Genomic DNA, 26,902 nt, shown 5'->3' with positions numbered 1-26,902 from the left:
AGCTTGGTGCCACCTCATCGCCACACACACAGGCACCCTGTGCAGGCCAGCGCCCACCAGGAAGGATGACACTCCCAGTGCCCACGGTGTGCCAGGCCCGGGCTGGACACTGAGCCTTGTTGTCACACATCAGCCTGGCAATAATGATGTCAAATGCAATAACCATTACACCCATTTTAAAGATTAGGCCCACAGAGTTCCCAGGTCCCATGCTAGTGCCTAACAGAGCCAAGGCTGGAATCCAGGCAATCTTATGTCAGATAGTACTTCCACTGTACCCTTCTTCCTCTCTTGTTTCTGAATATCTTTTCAAGTAGTATACAGAAGAATAATTGGACAAGTTATATTCTGAACTCAACTTTTTTCCTGAAGCAGAGACACTAATTTAGTGATAATTACAATTACTACTGGTAGCTATTGAGCTAATAATTTATTGATCACTTCCTATATTCCAGGCTATGGAATGATCCTACTATAATAATTCCAAGATGTAAATAGATTATTATCTCCATTTTGCAGATAAACTAAAGGACATTCTAAGTAGGGGAGCCTTTACAATTTTAGATCTTTCTTTTATGCCTTACGTTAAAAAAATGTAAAAATGCAATAGTTAGCTAGCAGAGAAAGCTTAAGGAACATGTTAAACTGGGCTTTGACAGGTGGACACAACGAATAGCTGGCAGCAAGACAGAAGGAAATATGGGGGAAGAGGTGGCATGATGAAAACTCTAGTGGCATTTTTGAGAGGTATTGTTTGGTCAATGGGCTTGAGTTTTTCCAAGGATTATGGTGACAAATTTAACAGATGTATACCTGCTTACCTAGAACACGAAGCAATAAATCACACTGTTTACAAAGTCAGGCAGACTCGATTGAGTTCAACTGATAGTACGTCATTTACAAATTGTGTGACCCTGGGCAGGTGCCCAGTCTCCATCTTCCTGGGTCAACTGGGGGAAATCCCACCTTGTGTACAGGATAGAACAAGATCATGTATACGAAGCCCTTTTCAGAAGCGTGGCCCGTGGTTTTGCTGAGGTGCCCTGTTTATTATTAGGTCACCCACCTGCTCTGTGCCCTCATTTCCTCATGTGAAGATGAGGCGGTAATGAAAGGACCTGCTGCATAGGCTCTGGGGTTAGAGGAGATGCTCTGTGTGCAGTGCCTGCACAGCACCTGGTGTGTAACAAGCATAACACACGTCAGCTGCCTAGAGAGTCTGTGTTTTATATTCAGGCGTCTCTTCCAGTCACTGGTGTGGCTGGGAGAAGCAGCAGCAACTTGGACTTCTTGTCATTTTCTTGCTTTTTCATTTTAGGCCTTAGAGAATCTCAAACGGCTTCTGATACTTTTAGGACGGAGTCCAAGTCCGGGTGTGGGCAGGGTTGGTTCATCTGGGGATTGTGAGGGAGAGCTGTTCAGGCCTCTCATAGCTTCTGGCAGTGTGCTGGCCACCTTTGGGGCTCTGAGGGCTGTAGAAGCTTCACCCCGATCTCTGCCTTCACCTTCTTCCTCATGGCATTCTCCCTGTGTGCGTGTCTGTGTGCAAATTTCCCCCTTTCTATAAGGACGTCAGTCATGTTGGAGAATCACCTCATTTTCACTAATTACATTTACAATGACCCACTTTCCAAATAAAGTCACATTCTGAGGTACTGGGGGTTAGGACTTCAGCATAAAAATGGGGGGATGAGACACTTCAGCCTATAACTATAGTTCTTAGACAACAAGACTGTTACTCTGTTTTATCTCTGGCACAAAGCAAAGACCTGGCATGAAGCTGGCGTTTAATACATGCTTAAGGATCAATAATTATATTCAAGTGTGCATCATATAATACATGTGCACGTATTTGTTACAGTTTACATTTTTTTCTCCATTTTTGGTGGCCCGTGAAAGCTGCATCACAGACCAGCACCAACTTTAGCTGGGCATTTTGCAACTACTGCTTTAGAGGAAAGGTTCAGGGTTTTTCATCCACTGACATGTTCTTTCAAAAACCACATCTCTTTTTGTAAAAAGAAATCTCAACAAAAGAATGCTTTAAGGAACATTAGGCAGCAATTCAAACTGCCTCCTTCTGCGCATTCAACCCTGGCCATCACCTGAAGAGGACAAGAATAGAAGGAGGGGCGAAGTCTTCAACTCTCTTCTCGGGGCGAAAGACACAGCCCCCCTCCCTTCTCGCTGGTCCCTGCGGCTCTCCCTGCTGGCTTCCAGGGGCAGAGTTCAAACTGCTTGTGACTGGCTTTGATCTAGAGTATGATTCTCCTTCCTTAATGGGAGGCTTTTGTGTCAGTCTGACTTGAACAGGTTGGAGGAATGAAATCCAGACACACAGACTATGATTTTGGACCCAGTGATACCCAAGCATCACCGCCTTATTCGACCCTAAACCAGGGCCCGCTGGGGCCACCTCCCTGGGGTCCTGTTCCAGGCCAGGCCTACAGGCTTGCTGGCCTCCACGGGCATGTGGCAACGGCGCCCCTCAGCGACCCAAGGCCCGCACAGCAGGAAAGACAGGCAGCCAGCCGTGGAGGGAAACCCCTGGTGGGCCTTCTCCTGCCAGCCCCCTCCCTCTTCAGCCTGCGCTTCCCCACTTCCTCGTGCATTATGAAAAATAATAGGGGGCAGGAGACCAGGCGAGGTTATTACCAACTCATAAATCAACTGGGAGGCTCTGAGGGCTGTGACGAGGTGTCTGAGAAGGGCTCCCTCGGTTTGTTATCTCATCCAGCCCTCCCCCCGCATTGATTCATAACCTCATAACCCTCCTGCGTCCAAATCCCAAGTCTTATATCTAATTGTCAGCAGCCGAGTACATGATTTGCAAGAGGATGCGGGTGGCGGCAGACGTGGGGGTGGAGGAGAGATTAGTTTTGTCAATCAAAAGTGTCCAGGGCCAGGAGGAGCACACCCAGGATTTAGCTCAACAATCAGCTTATTAAAGGGGAGGCTGCATACAGCTACACCGATGGGCTCAGTGCAGGGAGATGGAGGATCTTGGCCACTGTGGGTGTAGCCCCTGTTTCCTGAGGGTGACCGCCCTCCACTCCATGCAAAGGCAGAAATAAAAAACAAATAAGCTGGCTTCAGACGGGGAGAAGTTCGCTAATGCCAGGCGTCCAATAGCACTTATCAGAGAGTCTTACAAATGTTTTGAGGGCTACTGAGCCTTCCAGGAGGGCTGGAGGGGGCCCGGGGCTGGAAGGTGTCAGGGGCTTTATTGCCTCTCAGTGTTGCCTAATGGTCATCTTTGTGCAAATCTGAATGTGTGAAATGTGGTTTGTGAACATTTGTATTTAAGCTAATCTGAGGGGCTAAGGCTTTCTGGATGGGGAGCAGGAGAGGCAGCCTTCATGATGCCCAGGTCTGCAGGCTGCAGTCACTGTGCCCAGAATCTGATCCGTCTGATCTCGCTATTAGGGAATAATGCAGGTCCACTTCCATAGCGTGCTCTAAGGCTTAAGTCTGCAAAGTGTGCTGGACACCTGCCACCACCTTGGGATGGGTGATATGTGCACAGCAGGAAGTGTAAGCGAGCCAGGTTTCAAGTGGAGTCTGGGCCCCGCTGATGCTCAGGCAAAGCCTTGACAGGTGTTACACCAATTCCAGCTCCGAGGCCCCAGAGCTCCGGCTGGGTGGAACACACAAGGCTTTTGTAATCAGATCTGGATTCAGATCCCGGCTCTGTAACTTGGTAGCTCATTGTCTTGGATGAGTTATTCAACCACCCCGAGCCCTAGTTTACCCATTTGCAAAATGGGTCAATCACAGAATCTACCTCAGACTGTGTTATGAGTATTAAAATGAGGAGATGGAGGTGGACACTCAGTGCAGTCCTAAGTACCGCCTGGGCCCACTGCTCAATGGGTTATTCTGGTTCCTTTCCACTTACAGCTGATGCTCAAAATGGAACCTGGCCTGGAGCGGATCCTGTACTGCAGGCCGGTGGACCTGGACTGGACAGTTCAGAGCTGGTTCTAGCTTTGCTCTTTCAAGCTTCCCTGTTTCATTCAGGTAAATGAGCCCATCCTTTCAAAAATCGGTCTGGGATCTTCTAAATCAGCAGAGGACCTACTCCCAGTTCAGTTTCCAGTTCCTGAGGCAAACTATCAGAAAAACCCCAAGGAAGCCTGAGATCGCCCCTTCTCCATGCCGGCTCCGAGTCCTCAGCCCGGCGTCGCCCACAGGAGCAGCCAGGAGGCACACAGCCTGCATGTGAATCCGACTTCCCCCTCCCACCAGCTCTGTGACCTTGGGGATGTGCCTTACTCTTTCTAAGCCCCAGTTTCTCTAACATAGGATGAAAGCACAGTCTGGGAGGGTGGACACGAGGATAATTCCTGTAAAAGGTTCAGCCCTGTGTCTGTTAAGCACAGAGCAAGTGAATATCGCTCCTGTTACTGCTGTTACTACCCACTGGACCGCTTTCATCCGTTTACCTGCAGTGATGAATTCGATGGTTCTGTCCTTAAACAAAAAAGCACACTTGCGTACTGCGAGGGCTGGACTGGGCCCTTGTGAGGTTATGGGCCTCAGACAGGGAGAAGGTAATACCAGCCCAGCCAGTGACAGGAGAAGGTTCACAGAGAAGGGGGTGCTTAGGATCAGTAAGAAACAGTGAGAAAAGCTTGAGGAGGAAGAATTGGATGAGATGTAGAGCCAAGGACTCTAGCAGAGCCACCCGAAGCAATCACACCAACGGCATTGTGTGACGTGACATCTAACATTTACATCCAGGACAAGGTGGGTCCAACAGCGAGTCTCTGTGGGAGGCAAGGGTCCTAGAAGGGCAAAGGTCACAGCAAGCTCGGGTGCCACCTACGTGCCAAGCACGGAGCCAGACACTGGGGCTGAGGGTCAAGTGCAAATCAGAACAAGAAGCAGGCTTAGAGCTGACGGGAGATGATGTCAGAGCTGCTGGGGAATGAGCTCATGACTTCCTGGCATCAGGATGCTGGCCTTTCCTCTCATTAGCATCAGGGTGAACCTGTCCTGGGGTCAGCCTTGGGAGGGGATGGCTGCTCCATCAGTCTGCAGTCCTGTACCTCCACTGCCAGTCACCATCCTGGATGGGGAGGTAACCTGGGTTCATTACTGGCCGTGTTTTGTCTGAGGCAGATGTATACTGCAGCCATCCGAGCAGAGGTGTCGAGTCCGCCAGTGGACATAGGAGTCTGGATTTTCAGGCAAAGAGCAGGCTGGGGATAGCATCTGGGTGTCACTGGTGTGTGGGAGTGTATTTCAAGCGGTGAGTCTGGGCGAGATCACCCAAGGAGAACACGCAGACTGAGGAGAGAAGGCATTGAAATGACACAAATGAGACTCACAGACAGAAAACTTCTAGTTACCAAAGGGGAAAGGGGTGTGGGAAGGGATAAATTGGGAGTCTGAGATTCGCAGATACTAAGTACTATGTATAAAATGAACAATAAGTTTCTACTGTAGAGCACAGGGAACTATACTCAATACCTTGTAGTAACCTGTAATGGAAAAGAATATGGAAACGAATATATGTACGCATATGTATGACTGAAACATTATGCTGTACACCAGAAATTGACACATTGTAAACTGACTACACTTCAGTTAAAAAGAAAAAAGAAGAAGAAAAGAGGGCATTGGAACCAAGCCCTGGGCCTGTCAATGGTGCAGCTGGCCGCGGACCCAAGCCTGCCCTTCCTCACTCAGGAACGCCTTCCGCTACCCTGAATGCCCCGCTTCTATCTTCTGGGACTTATCCTGTGATCCATTCCCCTCCCACAGGAGACAGCGAAAGAAATGAGCTCAGATTCCGGACCCTCTGCCAGGCTTTCCCGGCACCTGCCCTTAGCACCGCCTCCCCTTCCTGCTCTCGTGTGGATTCAGGGAAAAATCGACCCTTACCATCATTTACAGCACCTGACGGCTCCACCCAGAGACCAAGCCAAAGAGACAATTAAGGATTTCTGTGTTCTCTTCTGATGTGTGACAAGTTTAAAACTTGCTTTCTGGCCTTTCTGTCACTAAATTCCCTGAAAGTGTCTTGTGGGACTCTGGAGCTTGTCTGCGGCCGAGCGCTGCTGTGTGGACACTGCCGTCCGGGAGGCGTCCCGCCCAGGGTTACAGACTTGGGAGTGGAATGTTGTCTTTCTAACGTGCAAGCCTCATTTCATACCAATCAACTCCAGACTGAGAGGAGCTGGCTTTTGTTCAGAGAACGTGTTGAGAATGTTCTCAAATTGAGAAGCCCTGTAACTAGGAAAAGGACAGAATAAATATAAAACCCATCCTGAGTTTATCCTTCTGAGCCGTATTTCTTCATCACCGCCCCTGCCCCAAGTGCTGGCTACTTCCAAAATGAACTAGATTTGAGGCAGTGAATAATTAAAGATATTGCTGGGATTTTTAAAGAGAATACAAGATTCATAATGAATGGGGAGAAAGCCGTTATAAGGAACCCCAGTGAAGGACGGCTGCTGTGAGTGGTTATAGAATTTAGCTGATGACTCCTGGAAATACTAAAACAAAACAATAAAAGCCTATTGCTCTCATATTGTGGCCTGTCTCTCCATTAGTGCATATGGGGTCCTCCTCAGCTCCACCTCCCTGACGCACTTCAGAAGGCACGTCATGGATTTTCAATGAATGTCTGATGAATATAGTAAAGAATGTTGGCCAAAATCAATGATTTGCATTTCGGTGTAATCACTACGGCCGCCGTTTCTTCCAGACATTGGTCTTGATGGAGCTGGTTACCTCTCAGGGCCACTTCTGAATCCTGATGGTAAAACAGGCCAGCTCTTCAGTGTGGAAAGCCAGCTGGCTCTTTGCTATTGCACATTCTTTACATGTAGGTTAAAGAAGAGGGGGTCAACACACGCCCTATTTTAAGTTATTCAGAGCTAGAACTTGATGCCTGTAGCTCATTCCTGCCCACCCTGATTCTCCAGGTGGTATTACAATCAAATACAGTCAAAGCTCTGAAAGAATGTTAAAAGCGCAGATGAATATTAAAAATCGTACAGCTCAGCATACAGGCAGAACTGAAGGCTGGTGTCTGATCAGATAAAATGATAAAAACACTGCCTGTTTTACTAAAACATTTTCTTAGCAATGGTTATATCCATGCCAGTGGGAGGGTAGTAGACTGAGAGACCCGGACTTGGAGTTCATTAAGAAGGGAGTTGTGTACAGTTCTGAGGGATTGGGATTGAATTCAATGGCGCATTCCAGAAAAAAAAAAATCCCAGACAAAATAACAATGGGTTAAACAAGACAGAGGTATACTTGGTAAAAGATGTCTGGAGGCGGCTCCTTAGGAATCCATGTTTCTCCTCCACCCTTTAATGTTTCTCGTCCACCTTCTTGGTGCTTGGCTTCCATCCCCAAAGTCACCTCATGGTTCAAAATGTCTGCTGCAGCACCAACCATTGCATCCCAGCTTCAGGCAGAAGGAAGAAAGAAAAGCAGAAGAACTAAAGAGTGCCTCTCCCAGCTAAGACACCTCCCTTCAAGCATGTTTTCTGGAAGTCCCATACTCTGTTCACACGTTGTGATACACAGAATAATGGCTCCCCAAAGATGTCCATGTCCTAATGCCCAGAACCGCAAAGCCCTACGTTTCATGGCCGAAGGGACTTTGCAGATGTGATTACACTGAGGCCCTCAAGATGCATGCTGGATTATCCAGGTGGGACCAATGTATCACAAGGATCTTTCTAAGAGAGGTAGGAGTGTTAGAGAGAAGGAGATGTGATGAGAGGAGAAGGAGATGTGATGAGAGAAGCAGAGGTGTGTGTGCTCCTGCAAGTGTGTGTGTTTGAGTGTGTGCATGGGGGAGGAGGGCGTGGAGTAAGAGAGAGGGGGTGGGCTGGGGATGGTGCTTGTTAGCTGTTGCCTTTGAAAACAGAGGAAAAGGACCACAAGCCAAGGCGTGTAGGCAACCTCTTAAAGCTGGAAAAGGCCAGGAAGCAGATTTTCCCCTAAAGCCTCAGAAGGGACGTAGTCCTGCCAGTACCTTTACTCCTGTAGGACCCATTTCAGACCTCTGACCTCCAGCGCGCTGAGATGATCCATTTGTACCGTATGGTTTTAAGCCACTGAACTTGCGGTAATTTGTTGCAGCTGCAATAGGAAACTAATACAGCCAGGACTCAGACACCAGGATTCAGTCACTTGACCACACCTAGCTACAAGGGAAGCTGGGAACTCATCTTTTATTCCTGGTAACAGGGCGCTTAGCCAAAAGTGGGGCTCTGTCAACCTGCCGGGTGGGGCTGTTACACAGACACAAGTGTCTCCCCATTTCGCACAGCAGGAAAGTATTCTCCTTCAAGCAGAACTGGCAACACTTTGAGCCCATATTGAGAAAATGTACCTAAGAAGGTAGCATAAATAGCTTTGAAAGTATTGAGGCAACTGACTCAAAAGAGGATTCAAGTAATTCTTTCGGCAGAGCATTTTCTGTAACCCTATCTTAGCTGAAAGTTACCAATCAAATCTGTCCAAGCCCAGCTGTGAAGCCTAAAATCAGGCTTGGAATTTGAGAGAAGGAATGCACTCAATTATCAGTAAGACTTTTGGTCTCCAACATTTCTCTTGGTAGTCAGACCATAAGCAACTGTAGCTCAAAAATCTCCTTTCTCTCTCTGTCCTAGCTAAATGCAAGGGCTGACACAGAAATTACAGACAGATCATCAAAAAAGTACTTGTGCAAAACATCTGGTACATACAGATGTTCTGTAGATTTTTTTTTGAATGAATGAAGGGGTAAATGAGCAAGGGAATAAACATATGAGTTTGATAGATTTCAGTATGGTTTCACCTATTCACTCAACACGAGAGCCCCCCATGTTTTAGGATTAAGTTAACTGCTGGGTGCAAAGTCCAATAAGACCTTCCCACGATCAAGGTGCTTACAACCTTGGAGCAAAGACAGACAAGTACTTCAGTGCATGGAGTGCTGCAATGGATACATTTGCAGGAAACTGAGAATGTGGACAAGGGAACCTACATCAGACCTGGCTTTCAGGAGCACTTTGCTGGCGGAGAGGCCGCTTGAGCTGACTCCTGGAGGGCAAGTTGGAATTAGCTAGTAAGGGGGAGGCGGCTGCATTCCAGGATGAGAGAACAACACATTCAAAGCCACAGAATCACGGGGCATGGTATCAGCACAACATTTATATAGTGTTTACTGTGTGCCAGGCATCGCTCCAAGCACTTCGTGTATATTCATTCATTTATATTCAACCTGATGAAGCAGGCACCATCATTCCATTTCACAGATGAAGAAAGTGAGGCAGAGAGAGGGCAGGCACTTGCCTGAGGTCACATGATCTGTAAAGCTAGGATTTGAACCCCGGCAATTTGGCTTCAGAGCATTGCTTAGAGTCGATCATTTTGCATGGCTCAGGGAAGGGTTGGAGGGGAGGGGAGGGTGTAATTAAAGAGGCAAGCAAAGCCAGAACTTGAAAGTTATGGGAGACCATTCAAGGATGAGCTTCCTCTAAATCCTACTTAAGAAGCTCTCTTGCCTGAAAGACTTTTATAGTTTGTCTCTTCTTGGCTTCCTGGACTATCCTTACCAAACTGTAAGAGATATGGTGGCTGGTCACATATTTCTAGAGGGAAGTCATTTCTAGTTTCAACCAATGATCTGTTGATGGGCAATTAGGACAGAAAACAGGCAGAGTGTGGCAAATTATTTGCATTACAGAAAACCACTTTGTCATATCTGACTCAATCTCAACCTTGTAAACACCTCTTGCCAGTCAAGCTATGTGTGGTGAATTAGCAGGTGCAAAGCTAAAGAAAAGAATAGACAAGCACTTACATTCTAGACTTCCATTCCCCAGTTGCAGATAAGCTGGAGGGGAGTGATGATGGATCATTCTGACTAGAATGTGAATGACAGTCCCTTTCTAGAGTAAATGGCTGCCATTATAATGGGTTGCAATTGCAGAACGTAGCCAAATATTTCCTCTATTTCAGGTGGCTACTTCTAGAAGCATGGTCATGGTGGTCCCAGAAATTTTGTTAAAATCAACAGCCAAAACCCCAGCAGTGGTAACACACAGCTTGTTTTGTAGGATTATGGCTCCCACTCACCCACCCTGCCTGGAAGCAGAGATGCTGTAACCAGCGTGAGATGCAAGCTTTTCTCCTGTGTTGCCCACCTGGAGAAGGTGAAGTGGACGGGAGGAAGGACAACGTGGGATCCCCAGGGACGCATTATAAAGTTACTGTACGAAGGAAAGAATAGTGTTTTCTGACATGGCTAAAATTTGTAAATAGACCTGCTGAACGCAAATGATGCCAGGTCTTCTCTCCAGTATCTTCACTCTTGGATGTCTCGTCTTCACTGCTTTTCTTCTTATGCATCATTGCCACGACCCCGGCTCAGAGCTGCCCATTTCTTGAGACATGTCTTCCCCCAGGAAGGTGAGAGGCCAGGGAAGAGGCTGTCTCCTTCTTTTTAAGTGACATCCCTCATGTCCTTGGACCATGTAGAGCTCCTGCCATTGATGAAGACTAGAAAACCAGACTTTAGACAAGGCAACTGGAAAGTGTCCATCCACATGGCCCAGAACAGGCCCTGGGAAGGAAATCACTCTGTCCCTTATATCTCTGGCTCCTGAGCCGAAGTCTGCCTGGGGCACAGCTGACTGGCAGAGCCTGGAACACATCCTAAGTCCTGGCTGCACACAGAGCTGGGCAAGAGAATGTCTGCTATTTCCCACTTCTATGGTTGGGGTGGTCTTTGTCCCCAGTGACACTCCTTACTAATTTTCTAATCAAAGCAAGACATTCAGATGTTGGATAGACAAAACCAATGACGAACATCCTTTATGCTTCCTCCCTTTAAACTCTGAATGGGACAACCCCAAGACCAAGACCAAGCCAAGGTCTTAAAGGAAGAAGAGAAGAAAGAGTTCCTGGACCACCATCAGCATGAAAGGAGAAAAGCTGGCCCAGCCGGGATCACCATTTGGAGAACCAGGCAGGCGTTCACCTAGAGAGCCCTCCCTACACATCTCGGGGACCTGGAAGTGGAGGCAGGAATCTTTTTGGAAAGCAGTCGGATGGGATTCAAAGAGCTACCATCTGGTATAGAGAAAGATAAACACAAAGCTCTCTACAATACCATGAGTAGTGTCATATTTGAAGCACTAGACTAGAGAGATAATTTGGATCAAAGAGAAGTAAACCTTCTGCTCCTCAAAGAATTTGCAATTTTAGGGGGGAGAGATTCTTAATAAGTAGGGTCAACTCTCTGAATCCAAGTAGTTTGACTCTCTGAAGAGCCAAATGAATTACAAAGGCTCCAGCAAGTCATTCATGTTCCTCCACAACATGACCTCAGCCACCTCTGTAGCTTTGTCCACTTGACCCATGACCAGACACACTGCTCCATGCATCTGGAAACTCCTGCCTCTAGGCCTTTGTTCCGCGGCTCCCTCCACTCGGAACACCTAGTGTCCACCTCCGAGAAGGGCATCAAGGAGGGGTTTCTCCAATGACCATCATTTCCATGGAAGACCTGACCCCCCCAAGAACCCTTCCCCAGATTTGTGTCATCCCTCCAGGGCACCTGAACACTGTCACATGTTAGTTCTGTGTTGCCTTGTAATGATTACATCCAAAAGCCTTGGTCATGGCTGAACTGCATGCAGGACAGGCACCTAGGATGCAAAGTCAGAGGAGAGCTCCAGAATTGCTCAGGCCAAGTTCAGGGACAAACCAGGCCCCAGGGAGAGCTAAGAATTTTCAGCAGGGGCCTGCCCTTGACCAACCATTGCTTCCAACAAGCGGCGAGGCTGTCGGACCTAACAAATCCTGCTAGAGTTCTCTCAGAACACCACCATCCCAGGGTGAGGCGGGGGTCTTCTGGGGATAAATACATCCTCTCATCAGTCCATCCATCCATCCATCCTTTCATACAACTAATCCACAAATATGTATTCAATTACCTGTGACCTGAGCTATTAGAAATGTTGACACCAGCTAATTCCCTTCATCGTTAGCCAGTGAGTAAAACCCAAGGGCTTCTGGAGTCCCATCATTTCTCAGTCTCATCTCCATGTTGCTTTGAGCTTCCTCCTCCCTTAATTGGTCCCTTACCCATTTTCCATGCCCACATCTGGAACCTCTGTTCTCTGGCTCCATTGGTGAAGAAAGTTCCTGTGTAGCCTTCACCTGAGCACAGAAAGATCCCTCTACTCCTAGTCTCCACTGACCCACCCCTGCCTTTGATTCCAGTGCCTTTTGTCCTGGTGCCCCCTCCCCCTGTCCCATCACTTAACTTGGGATTCAGAGGAAAAGTAGGCATCATCTTACCCTTTGTGATCTTTCTCCTTTTTCTATGTAAAAATTCCTGATTATTTGAGGCTATAAATTCCACCAGTTTCCTCTCCACTCCTCTGGACTATCACCTCTCTGTTGTTGTTAACCTCTCCTCATTCGTGGAAGACTCTGGCACCTGGATCACAATCTTGTTCTCCACTCCACCCCCGAATCCTGCCATTATCCTTGGTGACGTCATTATCCACGTGGGGAACCACACATTTAACACATTGGCTTGTCAGTTCCCTGTCCTCTACTCCAGTGAACTTTGAATTCCAATCATCTTACTCTTCCTGTTTGTAAGTTGCACAGAGATTCCAGGTGGAGTCAGAACTGAGCAGGGTGACCAGGGTTCAGCTCCAGAGCACAAGAATTTAGAAGGTCTATTATAATGATTTTTAAATGTTGTACAAATACTTAAACATCTTTTTTTTTTCTCTTAGGAAATAGCATCTTCTCCAAACACATTCTAACCTTCAGCCAAGTGAGAGAAGACCTGTTTTTAACAGGTAATGTTCAGGACTCTTAGCAGGACCTACAAAAGGCCAAGACTACACCCCCTGGGCCTTGGCACACATTGTCCCACTGGTAACGGCACCTGGTCTGCATATCTTCAACTCCTCCTGCGGGGCTCCACTCCGATGTCATTTCCCTCTCCTCCCTCAAACTCCATGTGGTCCCACAGCCCACACACGCACACCTGCATCAAACTGCTCATCACACTGCACTGCTGGTGCCTGTCCAGGTCTCAGGCTTCTCACTGTATACAAGCCACATGCAGAAATGCACTGCATCTTATCCATCTCTAAATCCCTGGTACCACACACAGTAGCCAATTGATGAACATTTGTGGGACAAATGGACCTTTAAAACCCATAAAGTCCAATAGACAACAAACTATGGTCACCAAAAAGGAAAGGGGGGAGGGATAAATTAGGAGTTTGGGATTAACAGATACGTATCACTATATATAAAACAGATAAGCAACATGAACCTCCTGTAGAGCAGGGGTCTATGTTCAAGTTCTTGTCATCAGCTACAATAGAAAAGAATCTAACAATATATGTATATATGTATAACTGAATTGTTTTGCTGTACACCAGAAACTAACATTGGAAATCAACTACATTTCAATTAAAAAAAAAAAACAAACCATGAAGTCCAAATGCTGGACACCATAGTGGGATGGACCCCTGACCTTCTCTCACCTCTTTTCCCACTCGCAGTCCTCGCCATCTCAGCTAAGGGCAACTCCATCCTTAAAGTTACTCAGGCCCCAAATTTCAGAGTCATCTCTGAATTCTCTTTTCTTCTCATATTTCCTATCCAATCAGTCAGGAAATCCATCCAACCCTACCTTCCAAGCACAGAATATGTCCTGAAATCCAGCCTTTCTCACCACCTCCACTGCTCCCACATGGGACTGAGCTATCATCTTCTGCTTCATGGTCTCCCTGCTTCCATCCTTGCTTTCTCATGAGGGGTCCCCACATGGCAAAAGAGTGAAACTTGAAAAATGTCAGTCAGGGCAGATCTGCTCAAAACCTGGAAATGGTCCAGGTCCTCACAATGGCCAACAACAGTACATCTTCTGACACCCCCACTCCGCTTCCTCCCCGGGTACCAGCAGGGCGAACTCACATCTTTGCTCAGATGGCATCTTCTCAGTGAGATGTTCCAGCCCTGCCCTCGTGACTCCCTTTCCCTGTCCTGCCTTTTAAACTTTCAGAAGCATTTATCCCTTTTCACACACTGGATGCTACTTACTTATTATGCTTACTACTGAGTCTGCTCTCGCCCCTGAAATGCCAGCTTCGTAGAGGCAAGGATCGTCAATGATTTTGTTTGCTGATACTCCCAAAGCCCCTGGGAAAAAAATTTCTGGTACATAGTATGTGCTTAATACATATGAATATAATTTTTGTTACCCAGAATTAATTTTAAAAGAGTGATTCAGTCCTTTGTTGTATCAGTTATTTATTGCTGCCTAACAAAATCCCCCCCAAAGTGAATGCCTTAAAAATGATCATTTATTTTGCTTGGGAATCTGCAATATGGGCAGAGCTGGATGGGTGCAACTCACTTTGCACCTTACAGCTTCAGGTGCATGAGGTGGCTTGACTAGGGGCAAGTTTCAAGTTGAAGGTGAACTATGGCTGCAAGTTAGCTCTTGCTGACGGCTGGGAGTTCAGCAACGGTGTGAGCTGGGGGCTTCAGCTCCTTTCCCTGTGGCATCTCCCTGGGCTGCTCCGGCTTCCTTACAGCATGGTGGCTGCAGTCTGAGAGCTAACATCCCACCACAACAAGGCAGAAAAAGTGCGTGGGGTTTTCCTGCCTCAGCCTTGGCTAACATGAGGTAACATGTCATGAAGTGTTACCTCAGCCATCCTCTATTGGCTCCACCTTTTGGGATGGACAGGTGACAAAGTTCTAGAAGAGCATGTAGGACTGGAGATACTCCCAACATCTTTGGAAATACAACCTGCCACACAAGGTTAGCCCCGAAGTTTTGTTAACTCATGTCAACTGTATTGAAAGGGCACTTAAGAAGGACTTAAGCCAGGCACAAGCCTTTAGGGCTACAAGGGGTCAAACAGAGATGTTAATGAAGTTAGAGCTTTTTATGCCAAACTCAAGTGGACAGAGCAATGGACTTGGACTAAAAAGCATGTTTAAATCCCAACCTCACCATCACTGTCTACAACCTTGGAAAAGTCATGGAACATCTCTGAGCCTCAGCTTCCCCATCTGTAAAATGGGAATCCTGAACTTATCTTGCCTGCTTGACATTAATAATCGAATAGGCGCATGCTTGGGTAAGTGTTCCCCAAACCACATAACAGTTTGCTTTATCCCTTTACGGGCCAACAATGGGCTAACGGTCATTTGTATTTTTATTCTGAAGCAACCGACCACAGAGGAGGACGCACTTACTGAGCTGTGGGTGTGGCACCCTGGACCTCACAGCCAGGCCTGCTGGTGATTAACGTGCGATGTTGAACAACTGTTTAACTTTCCTGAGTCTCAGTTTTGTCACGTGGAGGGGTAAGGCCACCTGCTACGCTTAATGCTGATAATTATGCTAAGAACTTGGTACAGGTTAGCTCAGAGCCTTACCATGAAGTCCCAATAATGTGGGCTATAGCACTTAGATAATATTATTATCTAAGCAGCCACATTTTTTATCTTAGAGAAAAATAATTTTTGTCAATACAAAAATAAAAGACTTTATTTCAATACAAACTTCAGAAAAAATCGCTGAGCATGCAGAAGAAAATAAAAATCATACCTAAATTTTCCCCCTCAGATTCTCTCTCTCTCTTTCTCTATCATCTCTAACTCTTTCTCCTCTTTTTTAAAATAAACTTTTATAGGTTTACATTATATCTAGCTCCCTTCAAAGAAGTCGTTTCCCACGGCTGTTTTGGGCAGTGATAAGCAATAAAGCAACAGTTACAACTTTTCATACTTGCTACAGTTTCCTTAAGACAAATCTCTGCGAGTGAAATTTCTGGATCGTTTTCAAGGCTTCAGAATCTACAGCACGACTGGCCTTCAGGACATGCCGGACCGAATCCTCCCTGCTCTGGAAGGACACACGCGCCTCTTCCCCTGATGCCCCACCGGCGTTCTTCTTCATCATTGCTATTAGTCGTAGGAGGAAAGAATTGCCCATTTAAGAAAACCACCCTGATTTTATAAGTGAAATTTAAATGTTTCTAATATATTCAGTGACCAATGTATTTCTTCCGCTGCGGTACTCATCTTTTTGTGTTGATTAATAGGACTCATTAAGTAGGAATGATATAGCATTTTATCAGAAATTTGTGCTGTGCAATTTGCCCTCCTCCAGTTTGTCATGGACATTTAAGGTGCCTTTAGAGGTAAAGTTTTTAAAATATTTGATGTCTAAATCCATCAACTCTTTCTTTTTTTCTTTAAAATTTTTTAAATTTATTTTTTTGAAGTGTAATTGATTTACATTAGTTTCAGTTGTACAGCAAAGTGATTCAGTTATACATATACATACATCTATACATTTTCTTTTTAGATTCTTTTCCACTATATGTTATTATAAGATGTTGAATATAGTTCCCTGTGCTATACTGTAGGTCCTTATTGTTTATCTATTTTATTTACAGTAATGTGTGCCTGTTAATCCCCAAACCCCAATTTGTCCCTCCCTGCCCTTCCCACCTTTGGTAACCATAAGTTTGTTTTCTATGTCTGTGAGTTTGCTTGGGTTTGTAAATAGAATTTGTGTCTTTTTTTTTCAGATTCCACGTATAAGTGATATCATTTGATATTTGTGTTTCTCTGTCTGACTTACTTCACTTAATATGATAATCTCTAGGTCCATTCATGTTGCTGCAAATGGCATTCTTTCATTCTTTTTTAATGGCTGAGAAATATTCCATTATACATATAATATACCACATCTTCTTTATCATGTATATGCAAATGGCATTCTTTCTTCCTTTTTTTTCTTGTCACTGAATCTGAATTCTTATTTCCTTGCAAGAACAAAAGTTTCTTTAAAATCCTTCAGCCCCATGTGACATGATCAGGCAGAAAGAACTTTGGATGGGAGTCTCGGTATAAAAAATAAATAGTTGCATGAAGCTGCTTGAGATCTGAACCAAACTAAAAACAATAAGGTGGGGGGTTTGAAACATTGTTTGAAGAACCCACTGCCCCCAACTCTGGGTCAGTCCATGGGCCAAGGGAGGGAGGGCAGGAGGCCTTGGCCACACCATCTTGGAGCAAGAAGTCATGGCCAGATAGGATCAGATCTGGTTCTGAATATGCCGAACTGCACTTGTGACACCAGAGCTGGGTCCGAGGAGCAGGGCGGGCGGGCGGTGGTCAGAGCATGGCCTTACTTCTGCTGCAGCTCCTTCCTTCTGTTCAGAGCACTGCCGGTATGGAACCACTCGATCTGGGTCACGCTGAAGGTGTGGATGGTCTCCTGGGTCCCGTTGGGGCGCTTGGTGATGCATTTCAGCGGCTTGCCAGGAGCAAAGTCCTCCAGGCCCTGGATGGTCAGTTTGTCCACAGGGTGGATCCTGTTGTAGTTGGCTGGGTCAGCGACCGTGAAGGGCAGCAGGCCCTGCTTCTTCAGGTTGGTTTCATGGATCCTGATGAAGCTGTTGGTGACGATGGCCAGGCCCCCAAGGTGGCAAGGCTCCAGTGCCGCATGCTCCCAGCTGGAGCCCACGCTGTAATTCTCATCTCTGGTCACCACCCACTGTGTGCCACGTTCCTTGTAGTAACGGACAGTGTCGGGGATTGGGCCAACCTCCTGGGTCACGGCGTTGTGTACAGAGTTGGCCTTTCCATTTTTGATGTTGGTGGCACTGATGAGCAGGTTATTAAACATGTTGTCCAGGTGCCCACAGAATGTGAGCCAGGGGCTGGCAGCTGAGATGTGGTCAGTGGTACACATGACCTTGACCTTGATGAGGATTTGCAGGTCCTCCAGGTCTTTGCCATCCCACTTGTCAAAGGGCTCTAGGAGCTGCAGGCACTGGCACTGCTACCCACTGCCCACTGCTGTCCTTGGGGGGACGCTGGTAGGTGTCCTATCCAGGGTCGAACTCTGCCTGGGGAAGCTCGTCTGCATCCGGAGCCTCCAGCTTAAACTTCTTGCCATCCTTGCCCATCAGGAAGTCAGTCTCTGGGTTGAACTTGAGGGTGCCAGCAATGGCCAGGGCTGTGATGATCTCTGGGGACGTGGCAAAGGCGTGAGTCTCAGAGTTCACATCGTTGCGGCCCGTGATGTTCCTATTGTAGGAGGTGACGACTGGTTCTTCTTCCCCTTGATGTCCTTTCTGTCCCACTGCACAATGCAGGGGCCATAGGCATTGGCCAGGATGATGCCGCCCACATCCCTGAGGATCTGTGCATAGCCGTCCCACTCAATTGTGGCTCGGATCTGCTCAGAGCCCGGTGTGATGGTGAATTAGGACTTGGACTTGAGTCCATGAGCCAGCGCCTGCTTGGCCACAGTGGCTGACTGCCCATGTCCTCATAGCTGGAGTTGGCACAGCTGTCAATCAGCCCTACTCAGATGTCCAGCAGCCACCCTTCCTTCTCTGCCATGCTGCCCCCCTCTGCCACCGGGTGAGCCAAGTCCAGGGTGAAGGGCCATTGATGTGCGGCTTCAACTCACTGAGGTTAATTTCAATTAGTTGGTCATAATGGCATCCAGGGTCAGGCACCAAGTGATCCTTGAATTCATCAGTGAGGTTGGCAATGTCTGCCTGGCCTGTCTTATTCAGGTATTTCTTCATCCGGTGGTTGTAAGGGAACACTGACGTGGTGGCCCCGATTTCTGCGCCCATGTTGCAGACTGTCGCCATGCCGGTGCAGGAGATGGAGTCTACCCCAGGCCCGTGGTTCTCCACGATAGCACCTGTGCCCTTTCACTATGAGGATACCTGTCACCTTTAGGATCACATCTTTGGGTGAGGTCCAGCCAGAGAGTGAGCCAGTCAGCTTCACGCCAATCACCTTGGGGCATTTCAGCTCCCAGGAGATCCTGGCCATGACATCCACTGCAGATGCCCTCCAAGCCACCGCCCTTGGGGGTGTGGGAATCAGCGACAATCAGAAGAACTCCAGGGTATGCATAGTTTTCCAGAATGATCTGATGAATGATTCCAGAGCCAGGCCTCCAGAAGCCCACGCTGTACTTCACACCTGCCATTGCCAGGAAATTATACACTTCCTGGTTTATGTCCTTGGCCCAACACAGGTCTTTCTCACCACCGAGCTGGGCCTCAATCAGATGGTCGCAGTGGATGGTGGACGGCACGGCCACTTTGGGCAGTCCACGGCTGATGAACTTCAGCGTGGCCACCTGGGCCGTGGCATCCTGCATGGCCACGTGGTCAGGCTGCAGCCACAGGTACGTCTTGCCCCGCTCGATCTCCTGATTGGCCGAGTCATCCAGGTGTCCATACACAATCTTCTCTGAGAGGGTCAGAGGCTGGTTCAGTCGTTTGTGGACAATGTTAATGTTCTTCTCTAGCAGGTCATAGCAAATGTGTTCATTGGGCTCAAAGTGGCTCATGGCCACCTTGACCCGCCGGCACAGGACTGAGGCCACGTGGCACTGCTGCGCACCCGGGGCTTTCTACAGTCGGGGCACCGGTAGGCTGTGAGGCGCCATTCTGTGCACTGACAAAGGTGCGGTCGCTTGCAAATGGCATTATTTCATTCTTTTTTAATGGCTGAGAAATATTCCATTATATATATTTAATATACCACATCTTCTTTATGATGTATATATATGCAAATGGCATTATTTCATTCTTTTTTAATGGCTGAGAAATACTGCATTTTATATATATATATATATATATATATACACACACACACCACATCTCCTTTATCAATCCATCAATCCCTTCTTTCATGGTTTCTGCCTTTGATGTCATACTTGCCGTATCACCAAGACTTTTTAAGAGGTGAGTTTTTATAAGTTTCTGTTGAATTCATTTATTCACTCATTCAACAAATACTTACTGGATGCCTCCTGATGTCAGGCCCTGTCCTAAGCCCTGCAGCATCATCTAAAGCGCAGAGGTGAACTCAGAACAGAAACGTCCATCACAGAGCAGTTTGTAAACCAAAATGAGCAGAACCCCAGATACAGGCCGCTCTGCTGAAAGACCAGCTGCGCAGACGGCTCTGGCCCCGAGCAGGGATCAGAGAGCTGCCGCCCGGGGCCCCAGTTCCCGGCTCTCGGGGCGTCTTGCCACGAGCGGTGCCTGTGCGAGCACGGTGAGGCTAGGAGAGCCCTGTGTGGGCTCCATGAGCGAGAAGGCTTGAAACGGCACTAAAGAAGGGTTAACAGCCTTTGTTCCACATCAAGGAATACCCACCCCTGATACAATTCTGCATTTCATTGTCAGTTAAATGCAGATACTATCTATGGCCTAGGGCTCTTTCGACTTTCTCGGAATCACAGAGTCTGAGCAAGGGAAGACTTAGCCTTCCTTTGAGGGTCTGCTCTGCGAAAGCCCTGTGAGTGAGGAAGTAGCATCTCAGGGACACTGCCCCTTGCTGGACCTCACCAGCTCAAGAAAAGTCACAGTGTCCTCCGTTTGCCGTCCCCAAACTGGACAAGCCTCTGATTATGTTTGTTACACTTGACTTCTCTCTATCCCCCGTTTTTCCTTTTGCAGTGAAACATCATAAATCCACAGAAAACTCACCCCCAAATTAGTGCCCTGCAAGAAAGATAAAGGACTTGAGCCTACAGTTTTTGGGTCATGCCAGCAAAGACAGTACAGGACAGATTACTCCGCCTGCCCTCATGACCCTGGTAGGGGAGGCACGGGTTTGTCCGGGCACAGACAGAGCACCAGGCCCTACCGGAAAGAGCCCCAAGCAGGCGGCAACCCAAGGAGACCTCTCACCTTCATTTACCAGAACCAACCCATGCCTGAAATATCACTCACATGGCTTCACTGCCTGAGTAAATGTCCCCAGGAGACTGGAAGCCACCGGCAGAGAGGGACAGGCTCTCCTTTGCTCAGCAAAACCCTAGTCCAGCACTGAGTGAATGAATGGGTGGGAATCAGCCTTTCAGCTAGTCTGCGAATTCCTGGGGGAGGCGGGCAGGGACCTTGACTCATGACTTGTGTGGGACAAAGGATTTTGCAGTGAATAAATGTTTGTTATTTCTAGCTCACATTAGATCTCAGAATGAGGGAGCAGCCATTCACTTTTGAGAGGAGAAAGCCAGCCCGAGGCCCTCCAGCACGTGCATGAGAGACAGGCAAATATGACCTGGGGGAAATACAGGTGGAAAAGAAAAGGCCCTGCACGCGGGACAGACTTCGGCCCCGCTCACCATCAGTCTTGAGCTAGCCCTGACACACGTGGTTCCTGAAAAAAGTCTTTCCAAAGCTGTAGTTCTCACTCAAAACATTGCTGAAGGATCAGCTTCTGGAGGCCAGAAGTTTGAAGTTTTGGCAAAGTGGGTCTTTTGCTGGAGGCTGGGAGGGAAAGTCCATTCCAGGCCTCTCTCCTGGGTTCTGGTGGTTTCTGCAGTTCCGTGGCCTTCCCTGGCTCGCAGGTACATCACGCCAATACTTCTCTGCCTCCGTCTTCACCTGGCCTTTCTCTCAACCCTCTCATGTTCTTCATAAGTGACTCCACTTGCATTTGACCTCCGTGTATTTGACCTCCCGTGCCTACTGAAGGGCGAACTCCTCCACGTGTGACGCTAGTTTACTTGGCCCTTTGATACCCCTCAACGTGACCCCACCCTGCACCCTTATATGGGCTGCCAGGTGCTCCCAGGCTGCCAGGCTGGCTCCCTGAACTGGATCTGAGCTCTCCTGAAAAACATGCCTTCCTCCTCACGCTCACAGCACTGGTCCGAGGGCCATCTTTCCACAGCCAACTTTCAGACTTCTCCTTTCTCTACATTTGGTGTCTCTGAGCACGGAGACCCTAACAAGAAATTACTGTGTTATTTCACTCCTTTATTATAACAAGATACAATATAATAATAAGATATGATTCTCTTATACTATATGTTTATATTATATCAGATATAAAGCTGTATATTACAGACGTGAATTTCTCATATCCGACTTAACCCCGGAAATGACTCGGTGAGGTCAGCAGGGAGCACTATTCACACTTTTCAGATGAGGAAAGTGGAGCCCCAGTGTGAGCCCCGAGGCATGTGTCAAGTTAAGCAGTGCAGTGGCCTCCAGGGGAGGAGGCAGGGTGCAGACAGTCAGGGATGTGTTGTCCACAGAGAATTTAAGGCCAAGAAAAAAGGTCAGTGATGAATACCCTCTCCCCTGGGTGCCCCACTGATGCTGGGAATAGAACCCTGCCGTGGGGGTCCGTCTTGTCCCTCTCTGCCTCGGCCCCTCAGAGGTCAGGGCAAGGTGATTTTAGACTTGTCAGGACGGGCAGCATCCCATACACTCAGCTCACAGTCAGGAGAAACTAAATCCTTTCTCAAGTGGATGCGGAGGGTCCGCTTGGGGTGGGATGGGGCCACCAAAGGCATCGCATTACAGCTGAGGATTCTCGATTTTGGCGGCACATTTTACTTCTCTATTCTGAGTGCCAGACATTTCTGTGCAGCCTTTGATTTAGTTTAAAATACAAGTGATTATATTTTCCATAATTCTTACTACCAGATAAGCCTTACCCTATCCTCACTCTATTCCTGTCCCAGCCCATCCTGCCACACTCATCTCGGCACCGATCCTTCCTCTCAACGGCCGGATCATCCCTTTCTCCAATCCCATCCCTTCCACTCACCCCACACTTTCAAATCATGGAAATTATTCCAACCAATTCATGGGGCTCCCTGTTTGTTTGTTTGCTTGCTTTCCCCTTGTTTCACAGGGAAAAAAGAAATCCTCTTCAAATTTTAAGACAGAATACCAACACAATAAAATCTAACTGCACTCATTTTTTGGTACAAACAGTCTGTCGGTTTAAAGCAGAAGTTATATGGGGATGAATTGGGGTCCTTGCTGGAAGGCCAGCGTTTCTTCCCTCCTCGAGTTTTCAATCACTCCTGGCCACACAGGGGCGCTGTTGCCCTTGAAAACCACCATGCTTCAGCCGGCTTCGTCTCCAGTTAGAAAGCACAGCCAGGATCTGGGATTGTGAAATTGATTTCTTATTTCTTTTAAATTAATAATCATCGGTGTTCTGAATAACTGCTTAATTTCCTACTTCCAGAGGTAAAGATCTGAAGTCTGTTTGATGTCGTTTATAGCATTTTCCAGAGGCAAATAATGAAGGCCCAGGGAAACCTTTGGTTATAGCTAATGTCACTTCTGAAGGTTTTCAGTGAGTTTAAAAGTGTTCGTGGACCTTCAGGTTATATGGATTAAATTAACATGTTAATTGTGGCGGGCCAAAAGATAAAAAGGAAAAGAATGAGTGGGTAGGAAAGAAAAGGACAGTGGGAGGGGTGAGCAGAGTCAGCCGAGGCTGGCAGGGACCACATTATGCCAGGTCTCATCAATTATGCAGTGATGATGACTGTAATTAAAGAAGCGTAATTAAGCCAGTGGTTACAGAATTTAGGAGACTGGGGCCGGGAGGGCCCACTTCTTCAAAGCATCTGTAGCAAACTTTGATTACTCAAATCCTCAGCTTCCTTTAGGATGTATGTCTGCTTCTCCTTGTCTGTGATCCTGGGCAGTATCTGGCTAAGACTAACTCCAAAGACAGGCCATATATCTGGAGAGCCTCGTGGAGAACATGTTATAAAGAAGTGAAGCTTTTCTGGCATCGTGAGACCCCTTGTTACCCACATGCTTGCACTGCGTGAAGAGTACAAAGGAAATGTGGGGTGAGCTCTAGATTTGAGATTCAGCTCTGCCACTAACTGATTATCACTGCATTGTTCAAGGCATTTGGCCAAGTCTTGGGTTGGTCATCTGAAAACTGAGGGGTTTGGCTAAACTGACTTCTGAGTCTAATGCCCCTCCCCTTCCCAGCTGGCCCCCACTGGTGACAGCCTTCGTGGCCTTCCGGTCCATCTCTGTCTCACACCCACAGGCCTCCAAACTGAATCATTTACTGCACCCTGAACCAAACCTCCCTTTCCTATCTGTCCTCTTTTGCTCAACTTCCCCTGCCTGGAGGGTCCTTCCTTCGCTCCACTCCATTTCCAAGTTCTACTCCTAGTTCAAGTCCTAGTGCAAAGGCCACCTCATCTGAGAAGCCTTCCCTGATACTGTGGGCGCAAAGACTCCCCCTGTCCTTAATGATTTTCAGGACTTTATCTATCCTTCTTTTTTAGCACCTACCATTTTCTCTCTTGTGTTCTAATTATTTCCAGAGCCTTTTTGTACCAACTGGGTCTTTAGGGCCATGCTTTGCATTGGATTCTTCCATCCCACAGAGTCCAGCCCAGTGGCCAGCACACAGCAGGAACCCAGGACATGGGTGATTGAATCAAGAATCATATATGCACACACACATTATATTTTGTGTGGAGGATATGGACTCAACTTAAACACTCTGCTGTCCGGCTGACAGGACTCGGTCCTGGCGTCCTCCATGGTCTCCCTCCCCCAGCACAGGCGATCTTTGCCGTGTGGTTAGTGCCATGACTCTGGAGTCAGGCTGCCCAGGTTCATAGCCTGGCTCTGACACTTACAAGCTGTGTGACCTTGGGCAAGTTACAGAACTTCTCTGTGCCTCTCCATCGCCCCACCCCTGTGCTGAAGATGCTGACAGCAGTGACTTTCCATGGATGCTGTGGTGATAAGATCAGCTAGTGCTTGTGTGATACTTGAAAAAGTATCACCTGTAAAGCAAGCTGTCCATCAGTGCTACCTCAAATACTATTTTTATTATTACTAATTATAATACAAACATCCCCGGACTTCTCGCCAATTAGCAGTATCTTGCTTTCATGGTAAGAAAATGACAATCGCCTTGCATTTATCCCTGTGCCTAGTCACCTGCCTGGCTGGCTTCACTGGCGTCCCCTGTGGCAGCCCAGGGAAATACCAGCCAAGAAGCCCATCCCTGGGTGAGCTCCAGCTTTGCATCTTCAGAGAGAACTTCTGTTTGGCAAAAGCCTTGAGTGCATGGAAAACAGATTAACTCGCTCTCATTCCAGCCTGCCACTGGCCATTTGCTAAACTGCACAATTTGATAATGGCAGGTGCCCTGCCCCCCACTCCCAGGCCAGCCCAGGCACTAGCCTTGGCTCTTGTCTATATGGAATTGTGGCTGTCGTTCACCTGACCACAGGTGACATGCATCCTCTCAGCAGATGTGTGCTTTTATCTGTTGGGATTCAAGGACAGAAGAAGACAGGGAAAGGGGTGGAGAGGTGAGAAAGGATGGCAACCTGGCAGAATAAATATATGCTTCAGGTCACCTTCCGCAAAGGGAGGTCTGGGACATTCTCTCTCGGGCTTAGAGCTGTGGGTGTGCCTCCCTATCCTTGGGCCAGCTCTGTCTGAAGCCTGGCTGTACTATTATTACAGAACAAAACAAATCAAAACCCTTTCCCTATCTTTCTGACCCTGCTCTAATTCCCTCCTACCCTCTCCCAATTCCATCTCCTGGCAAAGAAGTTTCTTTTCAGTTTAGACACTGGCACTAAAAGAGCAGATGATGTCTGCCCCATGGACAACCCCCATACTGCCTGGATCTGGTAAAACGGCGGCATCGGTGGGATGTCTGGGCTGGGGACGGGGCTGATGGAGGAAAGGAGGGAGGATGGGGAAGCAGGAGAGCCTAACCTGACCTCCTGACTCCAAGCCCTTGGACCTCCCCAGGTACCCTAACCACCTCTACGTTAGCCTGAAAGCACAGCCTTACACCTGCTGATCAAAAGCCCGAGTCCAGAAGGATGTGCAGGTACGCAGTCCACTTGCTTGTCATTCCAGACGTGGAAACTGAGGCTCGAAGAGGTGAGAAATACTCATAGCACCGACAGAGCTCTGTCGACGTGCGCTGTTCCATGCGCTTTACACAGGTGAGCTCATGGGAGCCTCACAGCTGCTCTGTTAGGTACTACTGTGTGCACATTTTATGTCTGTTTTGTTGGTGAGAAAACTGCGGTACAGATTTGCTAAGTCGTTCATCCAAGATCACCCGGCCAGTGAGTGGCAGAGCTGGGACTCAAACCCGCACCAGCTCTGCAGTCCATTCTCCCCACCGAGTCATCCTACCTCCCCAGGAGTGATTTATTTGTAGTTATACTATTAACATAGGGTGCCAGAGGGTCGAGAAGTCTCCAAATCCAGGCACCCTACTGTCTGGGGAAGAAAAATAGTAAACCCAAGGTCTTCAGCCTTGCTTTTTGCCCCTTCCCAGCGAATGCCAAACTGCCTTTCCAGGCTCAGCTACTCTCTTCTTCCAAGTGCCCTGAACCCTGGTCAGGTGCCGGTTGAGGGAGGGAACAGATGTGAGCGAATAAATGAAGGAGATGAAGGGTCGGACCTTTCCAGGCCTACCGGCCGGCAGGTCCTCTTGTGGGCTGGGGATGTTTCATAGTGACATCATCAATATCTTGACAGATCTTTCCAGTTCTTTCAGAGCCTGGTGCCTGTCACCCAGCTCAGCTGGCAGGGGCATTCCCGAAACCAGGACACTGGCTGTCGCAAGCCATTTCTCCCCTTTGCGCAGATGTCATAGTTGGTGCAATGCTGATCGGTCCCTGAAGGGTTAAGTTCTTTTGCCGGTGCTCACAGCAGTAGCCGAAGTGGTAAGTAAAAGAAATAAGATAAGGATGCTAGCCGCTAACATTTACTGAATGCTTACCATGCGCCAGGGCCTGTTCTAAGCATTTCACTTGCACCAGTTAACCTGTCTCATCCTTACAGTGATGGGGGTCTTCACACTGTCATTAGACCCCTGCTGTGGGCTGAGGCACTGAGGAATTAAGACAGTCACACAGCTGACGTCAGAGGTTGGATTTGAACCCAGGAAGTCTGTGGTCAAAGCCCAACATTACTTTTCCCTCAGTTTTTCTCTTCTATGTATTTTTTTCCATTTCTTAAAAATTGAAGTGTAGTCAGTTTACAATGTTGTGTCAATTTCTGGTATGCAGCAT

General features: G+C 47.7%; 1 protein-coding gene and 1 pseudogene across 9 annotated transcripts in view; both read right to left on the bottom strand.

Moving 5' to 3' along the window:
• Nucleotides 1-26,902, bottom strand: part of RGS6 (regulator of G protein signaling 6) — a 498,121-nt gene that overhangs the window by 98,471 nt on the left and 372,748 nt on the right. The window lies entirely within an intron of this gene.
• Nucleotides 17,207-19,501, bottom strand: LOC102529858 (aconitate hydratase, mitochondrial pseudogene; annotated as a pseudogene).

Source organism: Vicugna pacos, chromosome 6 (genome assembly GCF_048564905.1).
Source record: "Vicugna pacos chromosome 6, VicPac4, whole genome shotgun sequence".
In the NCBI taxonomy this organism is placed as follows: Eukaryota; Metazoa; Chordata; class Mammalia; order Artiodactyla; family Camelidae; genus Vicugna; species Vicugna pacos.
Note: the sequence above shows the minus strand (reverse complement) of the source record. Positions and strands in the feature narration are given on the sequence as shown.